This window comes from Heptranchias perlo, chromosome 4, assembly GCF_035084215.1.
Source record: "Heptranchias perlo isolate sHepPer1 chromosome 4, sHepPer1.hap1, whole genome shotgun sequence".
NCBI classification, from domain to species: domain Eukaryota; kingdom Metazoa; phylum Chordata; class Chondrichthyes; order Hexanchiformes; family Hexanchidae; genus Heptranchias; species Heptranchias perlo.
The window spans coordinates 132,414,222-132,430,876 of record NC_090328.1 but is presented as its reverse complement, the minus strand read 5'-3'; the positions used below and the strand labels follow the sequence as shown (position 1 = coordinate 132,430,876).

General features: G+C 43.6%; 1 long non-coding RNA gene across 1 annotated transcript; it reads right to left on the bottom strand.

Annotated features, from left to right (window-relative positions):
• Positions 1-7,207: 7,207 nt before the first annotated feature.
• LOC137320616 (uncharacterized) lies at positions 7,208-16,363 on the bottom strand. Its single transcript, XR_010962608.1, has 3 exons — positions 16,337-16,363; positions 14,907-14,955; positions 7,208-7,272 (listed from the first exon to the last, which is right to left on the bottom strand). It is a non-coding gene; the product is annotated as an uncharacterized lncRNA (long non-coding RNA).
• Between the last annotated feature and the right edge of the window lie 292 nt (positions 16,364-16,655).

The following is a 16,655-nucleotide window of genomic DNA, read 5'->3' as shown; positions in this document are numbered from 1 at the left end:
CACTATTCACCTGTTGTAGAGAATTTTGACTTCATAAATAAGAAATGGACTAAAAACTAACAAATCACCTGACCAGATGGCATTTATCCCAGGGTGTTGAGAGAAAGGGGATTTCAGGGGCACTGGGACTGATTATGAAAGAGACTTTACAGGATTGGGAACAGGCAAATGTAATATGTATATTTTAAAAAGTGATAAATTTGACCCAGGTAACTACAGGCCCATTAGAATGAAATCAGCACCACATAAAATAGTGGAATCCATTCTGAGGAGTCGGCCTATATAGTAGTTGGTTAATAAGAAACAGCTAGCATAGATTTAGAAGGGAAAGATCCTGCTTGACAAATTCTTAAGGACGTCACAGATGAAACAAAGGTAGCACTCTGGATGATATGGGACTAGATTTTCACCCATTCGTATTCTAAGTTACTTGAACTTTTGGAAAGCCTTTGACGAAGTCCTTTGTGAAAGATTTCTAATAAAACTGAAAACTACAATAATTTGGGATAGATCATGGGATTGGACAAGAAGTTGAATGAAAATAAATCTCTGGAACAGCGATTACTGGTGAGATGAGCTTCCGACCACATATATGCTCTATCACCAAGACCGCCTAATCCCACCTCTGTAACATCGCCTGTCTCCTCCTCTGCTTGAGCTCATCTGCTGATGGAACCCTCATCCATGTTCCCTCCAGACTTAACTATTCCAATGCTCTCCTGGCTGGCCTCCCATCTTCCACCTTCTGTGAAGCACTTTGGGACGTTTTACTATGTTAAAGGCACTATATAAATGCAAGTTATTGTTGCTGAAGTGAGAGGTGAAGTGTCAGACTCGGGCAGAGGTTTTCAGTGGAGTATTACAGGGTTAAGGGTTTGTAACCCTTTTGTTTTTACACTACATAAATGACCCGGATGCAGAGATCAATTAAATTGTTGTTAAATTTGTTAAATTTCCGGATGATGCTCAAATACAAAGAGTGGTAGGTACAGAGGATGCAGTTAACAGATGACTGAAGGATTTAGGTCATTTATGCAAATAGAAAACAACATTTAATACTGATAAATGTAAAGCATGATCAGTGTGTTTCAAAAAAAAACATTCAGCACCAAAAGTCTGCAAAGAAGGAATACAATTACATAAGGAGATTCAGTGGGTGATTTTTACGTGTAGTACAAGTCAGGAGGGCAGTGGGTGGGCCATTCGCTCAACCTGCTCATTGACATCGGCAGGAGGCCAGATCGATTTTCATGATCAAGCCTCATTTAAAAACAAGAGGCAAACTGCCAGCGCTAATCGCACTGGTTATAGGCATCTTGCCGTTTGGGAGGGCAGGAAATCTGGTGGGGCAGACTCTGATCATGGGCTTGCAACAGCACCTTTCAGGGAAGATTGAAAAGCTTATGGGGATCAACAGAGCAGCTTATATCAGCATCGGAGAAATTTAAAGAGCACACTCATCATTAAGGAGCTGAAGTTAAGGAAACATTAACCCTCAAAACTCCCAGCAGAATCAAGGAAAAGTGAGTGTCAGACTTGATTCCAGCTTTCCCTTAATGCAGCTACCGATCCCTTTAAGCAGTGTTGGAAATGGTCACCTCCTGACCCGTACTGTCCATGATTTGTGAGCGGGTTGAGGAAGTCGTGGTGGCAGTTTTTATTGACATGAAAATCATGTTGAGGTCTTAACTGTGTCAATCCTACAATCATTTAAATATATTCCTGAAGCCCCCTACCTGCTTCTGGCGAGGACGCTGGTCACTTAAGTCGAGTTGCACACGAAAATCAGAATGGCCACACCTACAGTGCTAGGCTTCTTTTTTTTTCTGCAATTTTCATCTTGCTTCTGCCCCATTTACAGGCGATGGCAAGATGAAAATCAGTTCCTTCGAAAGGATCAAGGGAGTTACAATGGATGAGAAATTGTTTAAGAGCAAATAAAAAAAGCAACCAATGTTGGAATACATCGTCGGAGCAGTGGAGTATAATGGGGCAACTTCATGAATTCATGCCTCCAACGCAGAGTTTCATGTGCTGAGAACGCATATTGGGAATTCAGGCATGGAGCTCGGCACAACCTGCAGGACGTTCTCTCTATTTGTTTGCAATGAATTCCTGAGAAAGAATAAACCTGCAGTTTTATAGCCCCTTTCACGACTTTAGTGTTCCACAAAGCACTTCACAGCCAATTAATTACTTTTGAAGTGTAGTCACTGTAGGTAAATGCGACATCCAATTTCCATATATCAAAGTCCCACAGACAGCAATGAGATAAATGGCCCGGAAAACCTGCTGGGCAGCGCATCTTTGGCGTGTGTCAAAATGCACCTGCCCCTCACCTTTGCCACTCAACCCCACCAAAGTTCATCGAGTTACAGGGAGGCCACACAACTTGCCTGGCTTTTGCAATTCGGGGTGGATCTGCAACACCCATCCTGCCAAAGAGGCCAGGAAACCAGACGATGAGTCTCAGGCTAGGCAGTTGTTGTGTGTCTTCCACTCTTTCCATTGGAAGGCAATTTTAGATGCCCCCTATACAAGGGGGGTTGCCTTAAAATCAATTTTAAAAATGAGTCTTTGGCGATCCAGGCCACAATCTTGGCCTGAAGCCCCAGGTTGGCCCTACTTAGGCTGGTAGTAGTAGTGGCAGTAGGCATACCAGTACCAACGTTCTAAGTCTCTGCCCCCAGCCACACCTCCTCCCACGTTGATGACCATGTTCAGGGTGGGCAGAGGCTCTGTCCGCAACAGGTCATGCAGTAAAATTATCTCAGGAGTCCACCGGAATGACAGCGGATTTTCAGTTCCTATCCGTTGTCGTGGTATTAGTTGAGGGATGAATATTGACCAAAGCACCCAGAAAACTCTGGTCTTCTTCAAAATAGTGCTGTGGGATCTTTTACATCCATCTGACCTTGTTTAATGTTTCACCTGAAGGACAGAACCTCTGACAATGCACTGAATTCATGGGATTGCACTGAAGTGTCAGTTTAGATTATAAAATCAAGTCCTCCAACGTAATACAATCCAATGTAATCCAATACCCTAGATGCAGCCTGACTAATGTATCACAGAGCTTCAGCATAATCTCTGTAGATTAAGGGTCAATTTTATTTTAAAGAAAAATTGTTTTTACTCAAAGGTTGATAGAATAACCTAGAGGTTGGTCAGAATACAATTAGATGCTAGACTTGGTAATTTGAAGCACTATTAAGATAAACTTCAATGGTCCAGGCGAATCTTTCTCATCCTTGACTATTTTTATGTGCTATGTACCTTCTGCTGACCACTAGAAAAATGTGCTGCTCCAGCTGTTCCTCAGGTAACGATTGCAGTAGTGTAAGGGTGTGATGTGACTGCTACCATTCCTAGTACTACATCAATATTGTTCAGGCTCTTAGCCCTCCTGAACTCATACTTCACAGAATACAGCCCGTGCTGAATGTCCAAGGAGACTGTATGATGGCATTATGCTCTCTCATCACTGACAATGGGACAAAACCATAAATTAATTTAACTTGTAATTATCCAGGGGGATTTATTTCTATTTTCTGACTAATTCCCTATTTGGCTTCACTTCGATTTTTTTAAAAAGCTTTTTATCATTAGTCCTCTGCCTTTGCAAGATAAATATGAACGAGGAGCCATTTAGCTCATCTTAGTTCACCATTCAAAGGCCCTCTCGTCCCCCTCCCACCTCCCCACCACCCAGTTGCAACATTAAATTGTTTTTTTTCATGATTCCTGGGCTTTCACTTCCACTCCTGCAACTCCATTCGGTGAGTTGATCAATTATTATGTTAAGAGGACCTTCCTGACATCAGTCCTAAATTTGCCTTTTATGAGGACAAACCTGTCTCCCCTTGCAATTCAGTTTGGAGTAATTTTTGAATTTACCTTTCCCATACCATTTGCTATTTTAGAAGCCTTTGTAATATTGACTCCTAGTCGCCTGCTTTGAAGGCTGAAAAGACTAAGGCCCCAATTTTAACTCCCCGTGCCTGGTGGAAACTGGACAAGGGAGGAAGTTAAAATGCAGGCAGTGACTTACCCCTCTAATCCCGCTGCCTTCCTGCCGTGTCCCAGTGTTATCTTGGGAAGCAGAGATGACTGTCCTGTCAGGCCAAGCCTGAGGGGGATTGTTGGCTGGAAGAGGCGCGGGCAGGTAAGTCTTTTGATTTTTCTTTGGACGTCCTTGTGGGCCCTAGGAGCAGGCTGCTCTGGGCCCTACAAGGAAGTCTTGGGCCTCCATTGCCATGGGCTCATCGCCCCACCGCCCCGCCCCGCCCCGATCATATCGAGAGCTTGCCACCCCTCCCCCCACGCCACTGTCACTTATTTAAATGCTGGGATGTTAATTAGTGTTAACTAGAAATAGTTGCGGTTCCAATGCAACATTTCACCCATCCCAGCATAACTCCTCTCACAAATACCTGCTGCCTTCTACCATTAAATTATTTTTTCTGTCCATTCCCAAGATTTACACTGATTCCCTACTGCTTTGAGCTTACCCAATAGCCTTACATGAATAATTTTGTCAAATGCTTTGCCACAGTCTAAGTACACAATGTCGTAGGGATTGCCACAGTCCACCTAGGAAGTTAATTTCTCAAAAAAGGTGGTTTTTCAGGCAGGATTTTCTAACTCTCAATCTATGGTAACTATTCTTTATTAGGTTCTCATTGTATGAATAATCCTCAAGTTTACTCCTCATAATTGATTGCATTATTTTACATATTGAAGTGAAACTAATGGGTCTGTAGTTCTGCCTTGTCATCCTTTTAAAAATAGGTACGATGTTGGCCTGTTTTCAATCTAATGGTCGCTCCCCAGTGACCCTTGTAATGACTACTGGTGTCTCTTTAATCCACTCCCTTGACTCAATACTCTGTGACACAATGCATCTATCCTCATGGATTTATTTGTTTTGAGCTCTCTTAGCCTGTCTCGGACTTCCATATTATCTATATCAAAGTCATTAATTTTATTTAAGTTATCACTACTCAGGGAGAACATGCTGATCATGTCTTCCCTTATGAACACTTGAAGAAAGTAATCATGCCCATCCCAGTTTGCATCTTTTGTAGTTCTCAACTCTTCTCTCACTGTCGTCTTGCTCTTAAAGTACTGAAAGAATTTCTTACTGTTACATTTTGCATCTGTAGCTATCATTTTTTTCCAGGTCACTCTTTGCCCCTCTGACCACCCTTTTAACATGTTTCTGCATGTTCCTATATTGATTCCAGTGAACCTGATCATTTTTCCCCCTGCAGGATTTGTAGTGGGGCTTTTTTTTTTGGATTTATTTGATGTCTAATTAATAATTGGGTCATGGTTGTTTATTCCAAGCCTGCTGATCCTAGGTATATATTTATCCTGCATGTTCAACATTATATCTCTTGTATTGCCCTAGTTCACTCAATCTGTAAACTAATGCACTCTAACCTCTCCAAGAACGTAAACTGTTTTTACTTGAACACGGAATCTAATACCAACTTGTCAAAGTGAAGTAGAAGAGGCTGAAGCAGGTGAAGCTGGAGGAGCAAAACTGGCAGAGACTAAAGCAGAGATGAAGAAAGTAGAAGCTAAAGTGGCGAAAGGTTGAAGTGAGCAGGAGGTGGAGCAAAGTTGCTGAAGAGGGCTGTGTGTGGACTGAAGATGAAGCGACCTAGGGCTGGAGCGGTCAGGGTTGAAGTAGAGACAGGCTAGTGCAGAGAGGCATCAAGGAGAGGCTGGAATGGGTGATAATTGAGACTCTTTGACTCCCCATGAATATGACTCGGATCACCTGTGCATTTGAGTGGTGGGATCCTTTTCAGCCATTTGTTCTTCCTCAGTGCTCATGTGCACTGTTGGGATCGGGATTCAATTAAACAAATATTGTGATCTTCAGGTGGGAGGGTAGAAGATCCCATTCTCGCATGTGAGATTCATGCTGACTGGGGAAGTTCCTAGGCCTGAAAAAAAAAACTGTAGCCACACCGGTGTGCCTCGAAATAGTGTTTTATGTCTTCCATTCATCCATTAAAAACTGCTTCTGTCACGCTTTCGAATGAGCACATACAATTCCAGAGGGACATTGGAGAGCAATGAGCCACTGAGGCGTAGAATTTTCTGGCCTTGAAAGCATACCATTTCAATGTAATGTTACTTGGCAGCAACCAGGCACAACATTAGTTCCCTTTCCACTCCACCTTTTGCAGCAAACTGCAAGCAAGATCTCCTTATTGTCCTTCTGAAGCTGATTGATACCAAATGCCCGAGAACAGACCAGGATGACCCGTCCCTCGATTTTCCTGCCCATCGTCCCCATGGACAAGGACCAGTCCTTCTCTTGGCACCAGTCCACAACAGCTCGGCTGAGATCAAGAATTTGTAGTGTGAAGAATCATGGAAGTGAACAGTATTCTGCCAGTTTCAAAATGAGAAACTGACCGTATGAGTTTTATTGTATTTGGGATGTGGGCATTGCTGGCAAAGATACATTTTTATTGCCAATCTCTTGTGAAGCAGTAATGAACCCTGAAACTTGATCCAACAAAATTAAACCTATTTTATTATAGGGAGATACTTATGGCTACAGAGACTGTTTCGCCTGAAGGAAATGTTTTTAATGTAATTTTTCTGTTTATTTTTGCAAGCCATTCAAGTTTTATTGTCTAGCTCTGGAACATCATTGTTTGGTTTAGTTGCTTTCTAAGTTGTTGTATCTCCCCTGAAAAGGTGCAGACATTCAGTGCAAGATAAATGCTGCCATTCCCTGGATTTGATTTGATTTCCCACTGATGTAACATACACCTCTTGGTGAACAGAACATTACATTAACACTGTCAGTGTCAATAAATCCATGACCTGGCAGCTTTACTGCCTGGTCCCAAACATCCTGAGAATCAACATTAACCTGAGCAAAAACAGCAATTTCCTAGAAGTGTGAGTGAAACCTTACTGAATGTACAAAGTGACATGTCATCCATCAGGTGCATCTCAAATATATCACAGCTCAGATCTCCAGTACATCCTGTACAACACTATTCTATTGCGGATCATAGTGCAAACCATGTACGTACATACTCTCAGTTTTGTGGACATGGAACCATTACTACAGGTGTTCAGCTGACTGCTGTAGCGATTGATTTTAAGAATACTGATGAGCGTCTCATTCAATATCACAGCACATTGCTACAGACTTGAAGGAATGTGGGACTGCAGGCTGGATAAGATCCACTCCGTCTCAACTGTTTCTTCTCTGACCTGAATTCACCTTGACTGATCCTTGAGAAAACAAACAAACATGTTAGGATTAAAGTATCACAGAGCTATTTGTCACTGTTAATTCACAGCTGTACTGGAGAAAGAGGTGTTTTACGGATGGATTTGCCACTGCCGTGTCTTTTGCTTAAAATTAACCTGACACGGAAAAGGCAGTAAAAATCAGGCTTGATTTTAACTGAATTCACTTTTTATTAACAATGCAGTTGCTATAGAAGCAAACGGAACCAGAGATGCAGTCAGTAGGAAAATGCATTGATTTATCAATGGCCCGTGGCAGGATGTGTGCTCAGGATTCCCCGTGTGATATCAATGGTAGCCAGCTCATTTGGTGAAGGAGCAAGGGAGTGGGGGAGAGAAAACTGGAGGGCAAGTTAACCCAAATATTGTACACCTACTATAACTGAGCTCAAGAGTGGCATGGCCAAAAGTATTAGAACAGTCAGTCAGGGAATGTTCTGCAGCTCACAGGGACCCGGAGAGGAGAAGCACATTGTAAACGTTAGCATCAAGTTGTACCAAGCATTTAGCAGCCTGACCAATGGTCCGAAAAGGGACAATTGGAGGCCGCTCAAAACACGGCCATAGAAGTTCTTAATTTTTATTATTGTAGAAAAGAAGTATAGCCCATTGCTGTCGCATTCGAGGCCTCTGTCATGATCACTTCTGTCCCCCAGACCCAACCTGTCAGCCTGCTCCGAGTGAGAGCCCATTGATTTCCTGCCCTCCCGACTGGCACCCATTTGGCATCGGCAGCATTTAATTGAGGCCTGACGCTGAATTTGGCTCGGGTCTCAGGCCGGTACAGTGTGGAACCGTCGCTTCGCCTAGTTTAGGGGCAAATCAAATTTCTCAACATTTGACTCATTCATGACTTGATGTCAGTCAGGCAATCTGACAACAGAGATGATTGTGTGGTCGAGGGAAGTGGTGAAGAGATACAGCTTGGGAAAGGTACAGCTGGGTGTCATCAGCAGACATGTGGAAGCTGATGTCATGCCGATGGATGTTCTCAATGAGGGGCAACGTATAAATGAGGAAAAAGGCTGAAGATATTTCCTTAGGGGATTCCAGCAGTGGCGGCCTAGATTTAATCCCTTCTGGAATTTGCTCAGGCACGAATAAGGCAGATTCCTACTGGGCTACTGCCATGCAACAGAATAGGAGTCACACCACTCTGGAGTTACCAAGCTCCAAGTGCAGCTCATTACTGAGGAAAAATAAAGAAACAATTAGACCAGGCATGAATAATACCAGGTGAAAACCATCCATCATTGTCACAACCTAGTGGATAAGGCAATGCCTCCAGATCCCAAAAACCAAAATATACTCTGCTTAACATAGAGTCTGTAACCCCAAAAGGCTTATGTCCCTAAACGCTGATTATTTGGGTCTTGCAAAAACCAATATCACACTGTGTATATCTTCTCTGGAAAACAAATTTCCTTCGAATTTAAAAAAAAGTTAATTCATTAGTGGGCCAGAACAAAAAAAAATAAACTAGCACTTGTTGTCTTCCACTTGCTCAATTTAAAAATTATTATTGACACAAAACTTCCAAGATTTGCACAAATAGAAGGCTTGTGTCTTCCTGCTCTTCTCTCCACTGTGAATATTTTCAGCAGTATGGGAGAAATCGCAGTGCTAGATATTGTATGTGCCGCTCACCCAACCATTCTGGCCTGCCTCCTCTACAAAACCACAATGTACCACCCTTGCTGGTAATCTGAAGCATTGTTGCCAAACCTAACTCTCCATTTTTGTCTCACCAGCACTGGTACAACAATTTTAGCATCGATACACCAAAAGGAAAATCAGGTTTATTGTTGGGACAGTGATGATCGCACTTAAGTCATGCTGTGATCAGATTTCCACACCTGCCACAGCCCTTATCAAAGTCACAAATGACACAATATGTGACTGTGACCATGGTGCACTATCACTCCTCATCCTTCTCGACCTGTCTGCACCATTTGACACGGTTGACCACACCATCTTACTCCAACGCCTCTCCTCCGTTGTCCAGCTGAGTGAGACTGTCCTCGCCTAGTTCTATTCTTAACTGTACAGTCGTAGCCAGTGAATCTCCTACAATGGCTTCTCTTCCCGCTCTCTTGGCCCCCTCCTATTTCTCATCTACATGCTGCCCCTCAGCGACATCATTCAAAAGTACAAGATTAGATTCCACATGTACGCTGATGACACCCAGCTCTACCTCACCACCACCTCTCTCGACCTCTCCACTGCCTCTCATTTGTCACGTTGCTTGTCCGGCATCCAGTATTAGACAAGCAGAAATTTCCTCCAATTAAATATTGGGAAAACCGAAGCCGTTGTCTTCGGCACCATCACAAACTCCGTTCCCTCGCCACTGATTCCATCCCTCTCCCTGGCCAATGTCTGAGGCTGAACTAGACTGTTCGCAACCTCGCTGTTCTATTTGACCCTGAGCTGACCTTCCGATGCCAGATCCTCTCCATCACCAAGACCACCTACTTCCACCTCCATAACATCACCTGTCTCCGCCCCTGCCTCCACTGACCTGCTGCTGAAACCCTAATCGATGCCTTTGTAACCTCTAGACTGAACTATTCCAATGCTCTCCTGGCCAACCTCCCAATCTCCACCCACCGTAAACATGAGCTCATCCAAAACTCTGCTGCCCGTAGTCTAACTCGCACCAAGTCTCGTTCACCCATCACCCCTGTGCTCGCTGACCTACATTGGCTCCCGGTCCAACATCACCTCGAATTTAAAATTCTCACCCGTGTGTTCAAATCCCTTCATGGCCTTGCCCCTCCCTACCTCTGTAACTTGCTCCAGCCCTACAACCCTCCAAGAACTTTGCGCTCCTCCAATTCTGCCCTCCTGAGCATCCCCAATTTCCTTCGCTCCACCATTGGCGGCCGTACCTTCAGCTGCTTAGGCCCTAATCTCTGGAATTCCCTCCCTAAACCTCTCCACCTCTCTACCTCTCTCTCCTCCTTTAAGACCCTGCTTAAAACCTTCCTGTTTGATCTGACCTAATACCTCCTTATATGGTTCGATGTCAATTTTGTCTGATAACGCTCCTATGAAGAGCCTTGGGACGTTTTACTACGTTAAAGGCACTATATAAATGCAAGTTGTTGTTGTTGAGCAGGAAACAGAGATTGTGCGTTCTGACTGGGTGCAGGAGTGCAAAAAGGAAAGATATTCCAATCACAGGGTTATTCTGGAAAGTCAAATGCAGTTCTTCTTGAACACCACATGTAGCACCTAACTTCAACACATGAACATTGCTTCCACCCTCAGTATCTTTTCTGCCTGGCTTCCATACTGCATTGATATGAAGACATAAAACCCAGTCATATTCTGTTTAAAAAGGCATAATGTGACCTGCATGTATAGGAAATTCTGTGGAACAAAAAGAAAATCCCACACATACAATTAGTGACTGCTTTGCATATCTATAACTGTACCTCATTACATGAGAAAATCAAATCGCTTAGCAATCTCAATGTACTTTTATGAACCTCCATTTCTCAGGCATAGCAAAGGAAATTTAACCTCCTTGATTGCAAATTGAATACTTTACACTGTGTTTGCTGCTGCTGTGTATGTGTGTGCACGAGCTTTTTTCTCCCTAGAATGGGTGGGAAGGAAAAGAAACATATTTAACCAAGCAAAGCTTTAGTCAGGTGTTAGTGAGTTGAATACTGGTGTGCCCATTAAGCAGCAATATTTCAGATGGTTAAAAATGACAGATAAAGTTGATGATTGTCAGAGTAGATTACCTTTGTAGATGGCTGCTTCAGATTAACGTGAAAGAGTTTTTTTTTTAACAGAAGTGCAAGTCAGAGAAACCACTAGTTTTCAAATGTGGATTCATACGCTCAACAATGAGGATCTGCATGCTGAGCTTGAGCTGGCATCTGTTGAAAAAGGTTTACTTAACAGAATGTAAAGTAAGAAAAATGAGGTTTCGCTGATGGTTCAGTTGGTAACTGCTCTGCCCAGTTTGGAGCTGAGCCATTCAGACCAAAAAGATCCCAGTTTGGATCATTGATCTTAACTGAATTTTTTGACCTCATCTGGGAGGGTGGTAGGGGTACCACAATTGGGGTCAGTGCCCCTGGGGTAGGAAGGAGAAAAATCAGACATGATTTCCACCCCTGATGACTATCCAGGGACCCTTGTTGGAAAGTGTGAATGTGTGGACATCTGGTGGGGATGAGACTTGGTTTGCCTGCTAATATTCGCTGCCCAGGCTCACAAATATAGAATGGGCACTGCGGTAAAATCACAGCAGCTGGCAGGTGCCCTTCAGATGGTCCCCAACATGAGTCAGTGCCTTCAGGAAAGGAAGAAATGTTCATGAGTCCATTCATTTAAAGTCCTAGTAGTATTCTAACAACTTTTAGGTGTCAGCCTGGGCTCAGTGGTATGAACAAGAACCTTCAAAGTTTTTACATCAATTTGACATCATGAAATAATTCCATGTATCTGGTGAGAGGTTGATAAACTTCTGGGAAACAGCTTCCCTAAAATTTAAAGAGGAATTGCATCTGCTTGGAAAAGATGAATCCAATTGGTCACTCAGTAACACAATCCCCAATCCGACTCATCTGTCCTTGATGTTACCATTTGTTCAAGAAATTCAGCTTGCAACATTAAGTTTTTTATTAAACCATGAAGGAGATGGCACTCCTTCCTGCACTGTTTTCAGACTCCATAATGGACAAATTTATTGGTCAACAGACAGAACAGAACATGCAGAGTACCAGGAGCTGCAAAAATACTGAACCAACTGAGAAACGGAAAATCACAATTGCATTCTTTATGAAGGGTTTACAATTTCACTACACTCAGCACACAGAAATAAACATCCCCCTTGGTGTTACATGGGGTGATTTTACTTGTGGTACTGCTCTCTGATTCATTTTTAATTATACAAATGTTAATTGTAACTTTTTCAAAAGGAATGGCATTTTAACTGTGTAATGTGCTGATGCTCAATGCTTAATCGTCCCTTAGACTTTTTTCTCTCCCATTAACCATCCCCTTTTTGAAGGCACTGATTAGATTGGGATACTTTTCCACTTACAAAAACAACTCTCTGGTACCTTGCCCACGTGGCCATTCTTTATGTGAGCCAAGACTGACTATTCAACTGCAGATGGCATCACAGCTGAGGCTGATCCTCAGCCAGTATCTACACACCAGCACTTTCAGTAGGGGTCACTGGATAGCTAGCAGAAGTGGTAAACATAGCCAATTTTTTTCTCCTAGGCCTGGGGGCACTGAGGCCAATTGTGCCACCCCTCCCAATATCCTGGGTGTGATCAAATAACTCAACGTAGACCAGGGATTGAACCTGAAACCTTCCTGGTCTATATGACTATATTAAGCAGTAATTTTATTCATTGGACTATTGGAGGGGTGGGTATGGTAGAATCTTTTCAACTGTGTACGATTAGCTTAAATGAGGACATAGCAACTGTATAGACACATTGGGGGTGATTTTAAACCCCAAGAAAGGGTGGGTTGGGGGCGGGTGGGAGTTGAAAATAGTTATTTTTTGGGTCGCGACCGCATCCCGGCATTATTTCTGGGTTTAACGTCGGCGCGTAAAAGTACAGGCTTCCCACTGGAAATGCAAGGTCCGAAAATTTTGCAGCTGCGACCCAAAAAAACAACTATTTTCAACTCCCACCCGCCCCCAACCCACCCTTCCTTGGGGTTTAAAATCACCCCCACTGAGTTGAATGGCATTCTTCCGTGCTGAAACGAAAAAGTTCCAATAAGCATTTTTATGGACTTTGAATCATGAACATCTTTTAAATTTACATTCACTGAATTTTCCTTTTCTCCCCTTTTACATATAAAAATAACATGGTACACCTATTAAAATGATATCCTTCACGACCATAAGGCTGACCCGCCAAAGTAAAATCACAATAGTGTAAACAGAACATAAAAATGTCATTTTCTAGCCATGACAGCTTTTTAAAAAAATATATAAACCTTCAAACACTAAATCACAGTTTGGGAGTAGCTGAGAGGAGCCAAACCTTGTTTGCTTGTATTTGTACCTGTTAACAACAGATTAGTTGCTGCCAGAAACTCATTTAGTTTTTTGCTAATGGAACAAGAAGTAATAAATCACTTGTATAAAAACTGACAAATGCTGCCGGGATGTGCTGTCCAACACAAACAATGCTTGGGAATGCAGCTTTCCACACACTTGTTCCATCCAGCAGTGCCGACTCATTTTTCAGTGAAATGCTATAGTTTCTCGACGAGATTATCAATTTTCCTGTTTTGTAGAGGTAAAACCGTACTCTCGATCCAATGTTCGTGCTGCCGGCTAAAGGAATGTGAGCAAAGCAATGTGTTTGCAGGATGGCAAACTAACCTATGAGGGGAGAATTTATGCAGGGTTTTATAAGTTTAGTGAGGCAGAAAATAGATTGGGGTGTACAGGGGAAATCATGTGACGGTCAAACTAAGTTTACGGTACAGAGACACCGTGCCACAAATGGATTGCAGCCAATAAATGTTAACACATGGTGTGTTTGCAGTTTTCATGCCTTCAACTAATGATCAATAACAGTGCTGGTTGTAATTTTAGAAGCTAAAAGCAATAATGCATTTTTTTTTTCTGATGACTGTTCAAGACCTGTGACTCCTGGCAATTGATCATTTCCAATTCTTGTGCATATTATTATAGAACTGTGTACTGCTGGCTCGCAGGTAAAGATTATTGTAAACAGTATGCAGTTTACTCTAAACTGTCTCACAGTTGCTGCAGTGGACATTTTTTCCAAGGCAGCATGTTTTTCTCCCTGTAAAAATATCAAAGAGTATTGTTGTAGTGGTGTGAGCACTTATATAGATCTGGCACTATGAAATAATTGATGCTTGTTATAGTTAGAGAGTGCCACATTTTTAAACGAGGCAGTGTTTACTTGGAAGGAACTCCAGTGTAAGGCCCTACAGACATTCATTTGCTATTAAATATCTTCAACTAGACTGTCAGCAATTTAGCAAAATTAATCTCCCTGCCATGCTGAATATAGAGAATAATGGACACCTGGGAATGATTGCAAACCAGTAATCTGATCCAGGGGTTCGGATGATGTCACAAACTGCAGAAACAAATCTCAAATGGTTTATCACAACCATCAAAACCCTGAGATGAGATTAGAAATGTGACATTGCTGCAGGATACCCATCATTTTTATAATGTGTACTGAGAAATACACAGGATGGGTTTATTCAGCTTAGAGCCTATTGCTGGTTCATGCTCTCGTGGTGTTGTTGTGTGATGCTGTCCATGCTGAATGGCTGACAATTGTGATGTTAAACGCTATGGCCCCGATTTTCAAAGGAAATTGCGGGTACGTTGGAGGTGGCGGGGGGGGGGTTTGCGAAAATCGGGGAAATCCTGAGCGGGTGAGGAAGCCGGCTCCAACCCGCCGACTTCCGGGTTCCCCGCAGACGCGCCTGTGTGCACACACGTTTCCCAAATGTGGAAGTCCTGCCGGCAATTAAAGCTGATGGGATGATAGTTAAAGAACCAGATGTACCTCATTGAGGTACTAAAGGCACTTTATTTCTGACACAGTAGATCGTTAAAATGATTTTAAACTTACCTGGGCGGCTTTCCCATGGCTTCCGATTCACAAAACCAGGAGTGAAGGGCTGGATCAGGCAAAAGTAAACAAAATAAGTTAAATAAAAAACCATTGCACAAAGTTAAAAAACAAAATAAACCTACCTTTCCACCCTGCTCCGATGTCCGATGTCTCCCTCTTCGATGTCCCCCTCTCCACCCCCCCCCGATGTCCCTCTCCGATCTCCCCCTCTCCGCCGACCTTCCCCTCTCCTCCCCGACCTTCCCCTCTCCTCCCCCCCCGACCTTCCCCTCTCCTCCCCCCCCGATCTTCCCCTCTCCTCCCCCCCCTGATCTTCCCCTCTCCTCCCCCCCCTGATCTTCCCCTCTCCTCCCCCCCCTGATCTTCCCCTCTCCTCCCCCCCCTGATCTTCCCCTCTCCTCCCCCCCCTGATCTTCCCCTCTCCTCCCCCCCCTGATCTTCCCCTCTCCTCCCTCCCCGACCTTCCCCTCTCCTCCCCCCCTGATCTTCCCCTCTCCTCCCCCCCTGATCTTCCCCTCTCCTCCCCCCCCTGATCTTCCCCTCTCCTCCCCCCCCTGATCTTCCCCTCTCCTCCCCCCCCTGATCTTCCCCTCTCCTCCCCCCCTGATCTTCTCCTCTCCTCCCCCCCCTGATCTTCCCCTCTCCTCCCCCCCCGATCTTCCCCTCTCCTCCCCCCCTGATCTTCCCCTCTCCTCCTCCCCCCGATCTTCCCCTCTCCCCCCCCCCGATCTTCAGCACCCGGAAACAACTTTAATCACCATCAATTACATCACAATCACGTCAGAAAAGGTACGTTTTTTTTATTTGGGTTTGCCACGCGCACCTTGACCCCCCCCCTCTCCCCCACTGCCAACCCGCCACCATTTCAAAATTGAGCCCTACAAGTTTATCAATATATAATTTCCAATTAAAATGTCAGGCATTAATAGAATCTTCATATAACTATATATGAAGATTCATTTATATAAATTTTTATATAAATAACTATGTAATTCCGCATGCCCTGCAGGGAGTGTGGGTCGGACAATTGAGACTACAGTGTTGTAGCCCTATTTCCTGTGCGCCCTGCGAGTGTGGCTCTCTGCTGCGAGCGTGGAATCACAGAATTACTGCTATTGAAGCTATGTATGCTGGTGTACGGGGCAGTGAACACATCAGGGAGTTCAAGTGATAGCATAAGACACAGGAATGCAGTCTTGGAAATTTATGAATATTGCTCAATCCCTGAGATACATGGAACACACTACAGCATGTACCATTCTTGGTACTGTATGCTGCAGGAATTATGGAGCTGATTTTTGGCTTTTTTTTTGCCAGTTCCCGGTGTCCTGGTGAACAGCAGGCTTCATTTGAACTGAAATGCCAATTTTCAACGTGCCAATGATATTGGGTTTCATCTCACTACATGGTACTGGAGAATAGCTTACTTTATAGGAGTCATTTTGCAAGCTTCTGATCCTGGCATGGAGCCTCGGTAGACGGGAGTGCAGGTTCGAGATAGGCTGTAACATTATTGGGCTGATTCATGATCTGCATATCTATCAGAATTTTCCACCAGATGAGACAAAAATTATGAGCAGGCGTATTCAAATAATAACAGTGGTAATGTCAAATGTCACATTTTTTGTCATTACCACCTCAGCAATGCTGGATGCTGGTTACACCACTATTGTACTGGATTCAGCATTCCTATGGCTGGTAGAAGATATTTTAAGTTTTAAAGGACCGAGGTAGTCACTTTAATCG